Genomic DNA, 6,000 nt, shown 5'->3' on the forward strand with positions numbered 1-6,000 from the left:
ATCTCTACTCGTGCAGAACACAAAGTTGCACATCATTACTTTGGAAGCAGCATTAAATGGCTCTTTCTGATCTTTGTGTTTGGGAAAAAACCCAAAGCCCATCAAATCCGAGATCACACAGCACTTCAAAACTGAAAGTGCAAAATATGGACTGTGAGCGTGTCTTATTTATAAATACATGCTCTGAAATTCAGAATGGGCACTTTATTTTTAAATCCAAGGCACAAGGGGACATTGTGTTTTTTTTCAGCAGACACTCCAAGCAGCTCTCTGGCAAGATTAATCCTTAAAATGACCAATAATACAGATAATTTGAATAGCACCATTGAGAGGGAGGCTCTGGGGGAGCCTCTGGCTCTGCCCTGTTGGGGGGAATTCTTTGATAAAATTATTTATTGCTGACACAGAGGATGGTCCTTGTGGGTCCCCTCCAGCTTGGCTGGTTCTGGGATTCTGTGGAGGACAAGACACATCCTCTGGGGGTGGGAGAAGGCAGAGAAACCTCTGGAAAAAAATCCTTCCCTCTTATTTTGGATGTTTATCCCATTTGAGGAAGGAATGTGGGCACCTCTATGAGCACCCTGGCATTCCTCAGAGCTCCTCACCAGGAATTTTTGTCGAGATTCCCTCTTTCTTTCCAGGGATGAGCCCTCCCCTCCCCATCTCAACCCAAGAGGGAAGTTTTTCTGCTCCATTAAACATCCATTCCATGCCCGTGTTTTGGGAGAAGACCATCCATCCATTAAGAGAACAGGCAGTTGGGATGAGAAATGCTAATGTATTTTGGAGTCTGTTGACTGAGGCCTCTGTGCAGGCAGAAAAAAATCCTAATTTGAAGTGGTCTCCCCAGTGCTGGGACTGCTGACATGATTAAAATGAAGCGCAGGTTCCAGGCCCTGCCTGAATCAAAGTTTAAACGAGATTGGAAATGGTTGCTTGACTTTACATCACATTAACATTAGCAATTTCCTGCCTATTGTTTTTCTTTCCCCCACAGTGGTGACTTTTCCAAAATAGATCCCTCATCTGACTGTAAAGGTAAATGAAAATCAGGCCCATTAAATTTACTGTCTGTAAAGCACTAATGCCTAACAAACAGTATCTTTACATTTAGATGGCGTTTTTTATCCTGAGGAATCTCAAATCACGCCATAAAAACCCTGACCTTGATCCTAAAGTCATTTCCACATATGAGCAACTTTTACATTGAATATTGAACAGGATTGCACAAAAATGTGCAATTACTTATAGGCATACTGAATTTCTTGATATATATAAGCATCACTCTGGGAAATTATTATTAATCATGCACTTTATACATAAAAATTAAGATGTTAAATTAAGGATTCAACCGGATTTCATGCTCTTTATTACACACCAAGTCATATTTCTGGTCTGCATCCTCACAGCTGTTGCCTCCCTCCTTTTTTAAAGGAATGCAAGTAATTCCAGGATTTATTGGCAAGTGTCACAGGAAAAGTGTTAATGAAAATCAGAGCTGCCAGTCACATAAACGAGGCATCATTTGGGTTTTTTTTCCATGTTTGAGTCTCAAAGACTGGAAATGCCAGACTAAAATGCACTAAGCACGTGCTGACATCTGCCTGCTTGGCCAAATTTCATCGTGCTGTTATGTTGGCTAATCTGATGAAAAGGTAAAGTTGAATAAATCCAGAACAATATCAGTCACAGCTATAACTCCTATAAATTCTCCCTGACTGCAAACTCTACTCAAAATATCCAGACAAGGCATTGTGATTTAGGAAACAGTTTCTCTCAGGATGTCCTAAAATTTTTTAATATTCTTTTTTTAAAGTTTTGCAGCATTTTTTGAAGTTCACCGCCCTTTTGGCTGTATATAAATCACATAAATCACACAAAAAATTCCTTTTTTTCCCCTAATTCTATATTTTTTTTCTAATTCTGTATTTTTTTCTAATTTGTGAGCTACAGGAGCACAGGATTTAAAGGAATCTCTTGCATCAGAAGGCTGAGCCTTTTTTCTTGCAGACATTTACATTTTTAGGCTTTTCCCTGCAGCACAAATGCAGCCAGGTGAGTTTTTAACCCATTTTTAAAGCCCAAATCCCATAGCCAGTGAGTGCCTCTCACCTTCCAGGGAAAAAATCCCTGCATGCCAGGCACAGAGGGAATTGCCTTCTAGGCTTCTATTAAATAATTTTTAAGGGAATAATAAAAAAAAAACCTGATTTTTCTATATCAGGGTCCTTTTGAATGAGCAAATCTCCCACCATGAGCTGAAATCCTGCTCAGGCTGTGCCACACTCGATGTCCTCACAAGGAAAAGTCCTGACTTCATAATTTTTAAAGCAAGACATAAAAGACAGATTCTTCTCTCTTATTTTTTTCATTCATCTTGGCCCTTGACAACCCTGCCTGTGCTGGGCTCAGGGTGGGATTTGCTGTTTTCCTCTTGCTGGGAAAGATCCTGAGATGAGAAATTTGGAGAAATCCACTTTTCTCTCCCTCTCCTTCAGTCAGGATTTTATCCAGTGCCACACATCCCCCCCAAAATGTTGGCAACATCAAATGTTTGCCTTCTGGAAATTCAGTGGAATAGAATTTTGTCATTATTTATTGCACAAGTGAAGATGTACTGAACAACAAGGGTGCTCAGGCTTTTATTTTACTAAGCTGTGAAAAAAATCTGGTTTTATTCAAGAGAAACATTTGATGTTATTGCATTGTCTATCTTTGCTTCAGCAGAAAAATGATTTGCCAGAATCTTCCAGGTAAAATGTCCTCTTCATTTTCCTTCTGCTCCCCAGCACTTCACACACCACAGAAAATCCACTCGTGTGTCTGGAGGGCTCTGTCTGTATTCAGCCCTGGCACAAGTGCTGGATAAATGCTGATTATTCCCCTCAAGCCCTTCTCATTATTCTATTTAAGTCCTGATCACTCAGCATGGTGTGAAGATAAGATAAAAATCAGCTTTATTTCTTATTCTGAGAAAAGCTGACATCAGGATCAATAAATCCTGACAGAAGCTATTAACATTTTAATGAGTTACTCAATAATATTCTAAAGATGTGCTGGCAAGTCAAGCCTCCTTTGATTAAGGACAAATTTCTTAGACTACTGTAAATATATATTTCAAGGCCCAGGATGCAAAGCTGTCACTTATCAATCAAGAAAAAAGGGCAAAAGTCAGGGCAAAAGGAGCTGGGGAAAGGGCTGCCCACATGATTCTGATGATTGCTGTACATGGTGGAACTTTTTAAGATGCCATTCAACTTAACCAGACAGAAAAAAATATTAATTGTGCTTGTTTGGTTGTCACAGAACTGAAGGTGCACCCATGGATTCCTTCTACAGCATCCAGAAATCCCACAAGGTTGGGAGAAGTTTGATTTGGTTGAGTGGAAAAATAAATAAAGGGAGAAAATCGGGTGAAGAGGAAAAATAAAAAGGGTCTTGCAAACCCTGCTGAGCCTCAGGGAGCCACCAGGGTGAAATGTTCTTGTCCAAGGGTGAGTTTTGCCCTCTAATTTCACTAAAATCCAGCTTTGACCTAAAGGAGAGGTGCTGCCTGCCAGGGTGCTCAAAGTTGCAATAAATTTGCTGTCAGGATCATGCTATTGAGCACAATGCCAATAACTCCCAGGAAAATCCTGCCTGGGATCCCATGCTTGCAGAATATTGACCTGAGAGCATTTTAATAAACAAATATGAGCCTTTGGGCACCAAGGCAGAGGTGACTTTTCTGCCAGAGTCAATCCAAGGGAATCCAAGGTGCTGCAACAAAGCTGGGCACAGGAAAGGGATGGAGGAATTTGGGACAATGGGTAGGGCAAAAAAAATCCCACTAGCAACTCTTCCCTGAAAATTTGAACACAGGAAAACATGGAACAGCTCCTCCTGGCTCACAAGGAGAGCATTCACTGATTTATTGCTCCAAGCTGGAGATGAAATTCTCCTGAAATATAAAGGAAGAGTCCAGCAGTGGCAGCAAGGTTTTGTGTCATCGATGATAAACTCTTTGAAGGTGGCTCATGATGCTCTGACACCTGAATTTGCAGTTTGTAATGAAAGAAATACATGAAAGAGCTGCAAAAAATCCTATTTCTGCACCATGTAAAACAGAGAATTGAAGATCTGGAGTTCCATGACTACAATTTTTACAGTTCCTAAAATCTAAATTTAAATGGACTCAGAGCTGTCTCATCCAGCACTTTATGATGAAGAAAAATTCCTGCTAAGGACAACTAAGAGTAGAAAGAAAAATTTTAAAAGGTAGAAAAAAATTTGGATAATTTGAGTAATCCCTACAAGTTTCTCTCTTTTGCAATTGGCCATATTTAAATTGCTGCCAGGTGAAAATGTTCTCATCAATCATCTCTTGGTGACTTCTCCCTGACATCCTGCACTGGAATGAGCAGAGAGAGGACTTCATACACAAGGAGCTCGAGTGGCTCTGGGGTAAACTGAACTGCACCAGCTGCAGAGGGAAATGTTCCAGATTTCTCCTCTTCGTGCTTCCCATATATACAGTAATTTCACGATTATAAGCCGCACGTCCGGGTGTCGGCAACTGTCTTGGGTTCCAATACAGAGTGTGATCAAAGGTTTCTATTCTGTCACCATCTGTTGAGGGTGGGGCAGTGATCCTGATCTCCCTGGGAGATATTCTGTTAATGGGCCATCCATTGAAACCAGGCAGGGCATTGTTCTTTATCTTTTCACAACCCATCCTTCCTCCAGCCAGTCATTTTCTGCTCATGGCCATTGAGTCCCACTGTGGCACTGATAAAATTACTGCATCCCATTGGGAGTTGCTCCAGCCAGGGGGAAGAGCCCAACATTTCTTACCAAGATAAAAACAGAGGTTTTGGGACACTAAGGGAGCCCCTTTCTCCACTGGACTCCAGAGGAAAACCGGATTTCTCCACATCCCCACTGGAGCTCCGGAGGGAAACTGCACCTTGTACAGGAGCACTGCTCCAGCTGAGCCACATCTGTCACTGCAGGAGGATGCAGCCACCATGGGATGGGACTGCTGCCAACACCCTGCCTGACGGGTGTCAGGCTGTACTCTGACTGTGTCAGGGTTTGGGGTTTGTTCTTTGTAGTGCTGTATTTCTATTTTAATTTCCCTAGTAAAGAACTGTTATTCCTAATTCCCGTATCTTTGCCTGAGAGCCCCTTGACTTCAAAATTATAATAATTTGGAGGGAGAGGGTTTACATTCTCCATTTCAAAGAGAGGCTCCTGCCTTTCTCAGCACACACCTGTTCTCCAAACTAAAACAGCAACTTTTCATTCTTTGTCCATATATAAGCCGCACCTGATTATAAGCTGCACTTTGGGTTTGGACCAAAATTTTAGTTAAAATGGTGCGGCTTATAATAGTGAAATTACTGTAAATGACATCTCTAACGTGTGTGCATGTGCAAAAACAAAACAGAAGAGAGCCCAGGATCCCAGGGCTACATGACTAACGTTGGCATTCAGAAATAATTCAACAACTGAGGCTTTGTTGCCACCAAGTTGCTGTTGGCACTTGGGCTGGACATTTATTTACCTCTCATGACATAAACCAGAATTATGGGGCTGAACCTCAACAACACAACCTCTGGGAGAGCCCTGAAAGCCACTTCAGTACCTTGGGCAGGTGGCAGAGGGGTGGATTCACCCAAACCCACTGATGCACTCTTATTTTTAATTTAGTTTTTGAAATTTTGGCCAGGCGTCACTGATAAATACCATCAGCAATAATTTAATATATAGCTGTGTTTTTTTGGTTTTTTTAATCAGTATTTTGTCTGATTGTCAAGATCTTTTCAAGCATTTTGAAGGGATTGTCTCTGCTGAAGATTTGCTTGGGGTAGCAGAATGATTTGTGGAGATTTGCTCCTTTTTTTCCATTAAAGTTCTTGCACTGCACAGTTCATCCACATCATCCCCAGGTGAGAAATCAGCTCGTGTGGAGCCTGAAAATGATCAAGTTTGTCCCCATATCACCTTAAGGGTTTTGAG

Source organism: Catharus ustulatus, chromosome 2 (assembly GCF_009819885.2).
Source record: "Catharus ustulatus isolate bCatUst1 chromosome 2, bCatUst1.pri.v2, whole genome shotgun sequence".
In the NCBI taxonomy this organism is placed as follows: Eukaryota; Metazoa; Chordata; class Aves; order Passeriformes; family Turdidae; genus Catharus; species Catharus ustulatus.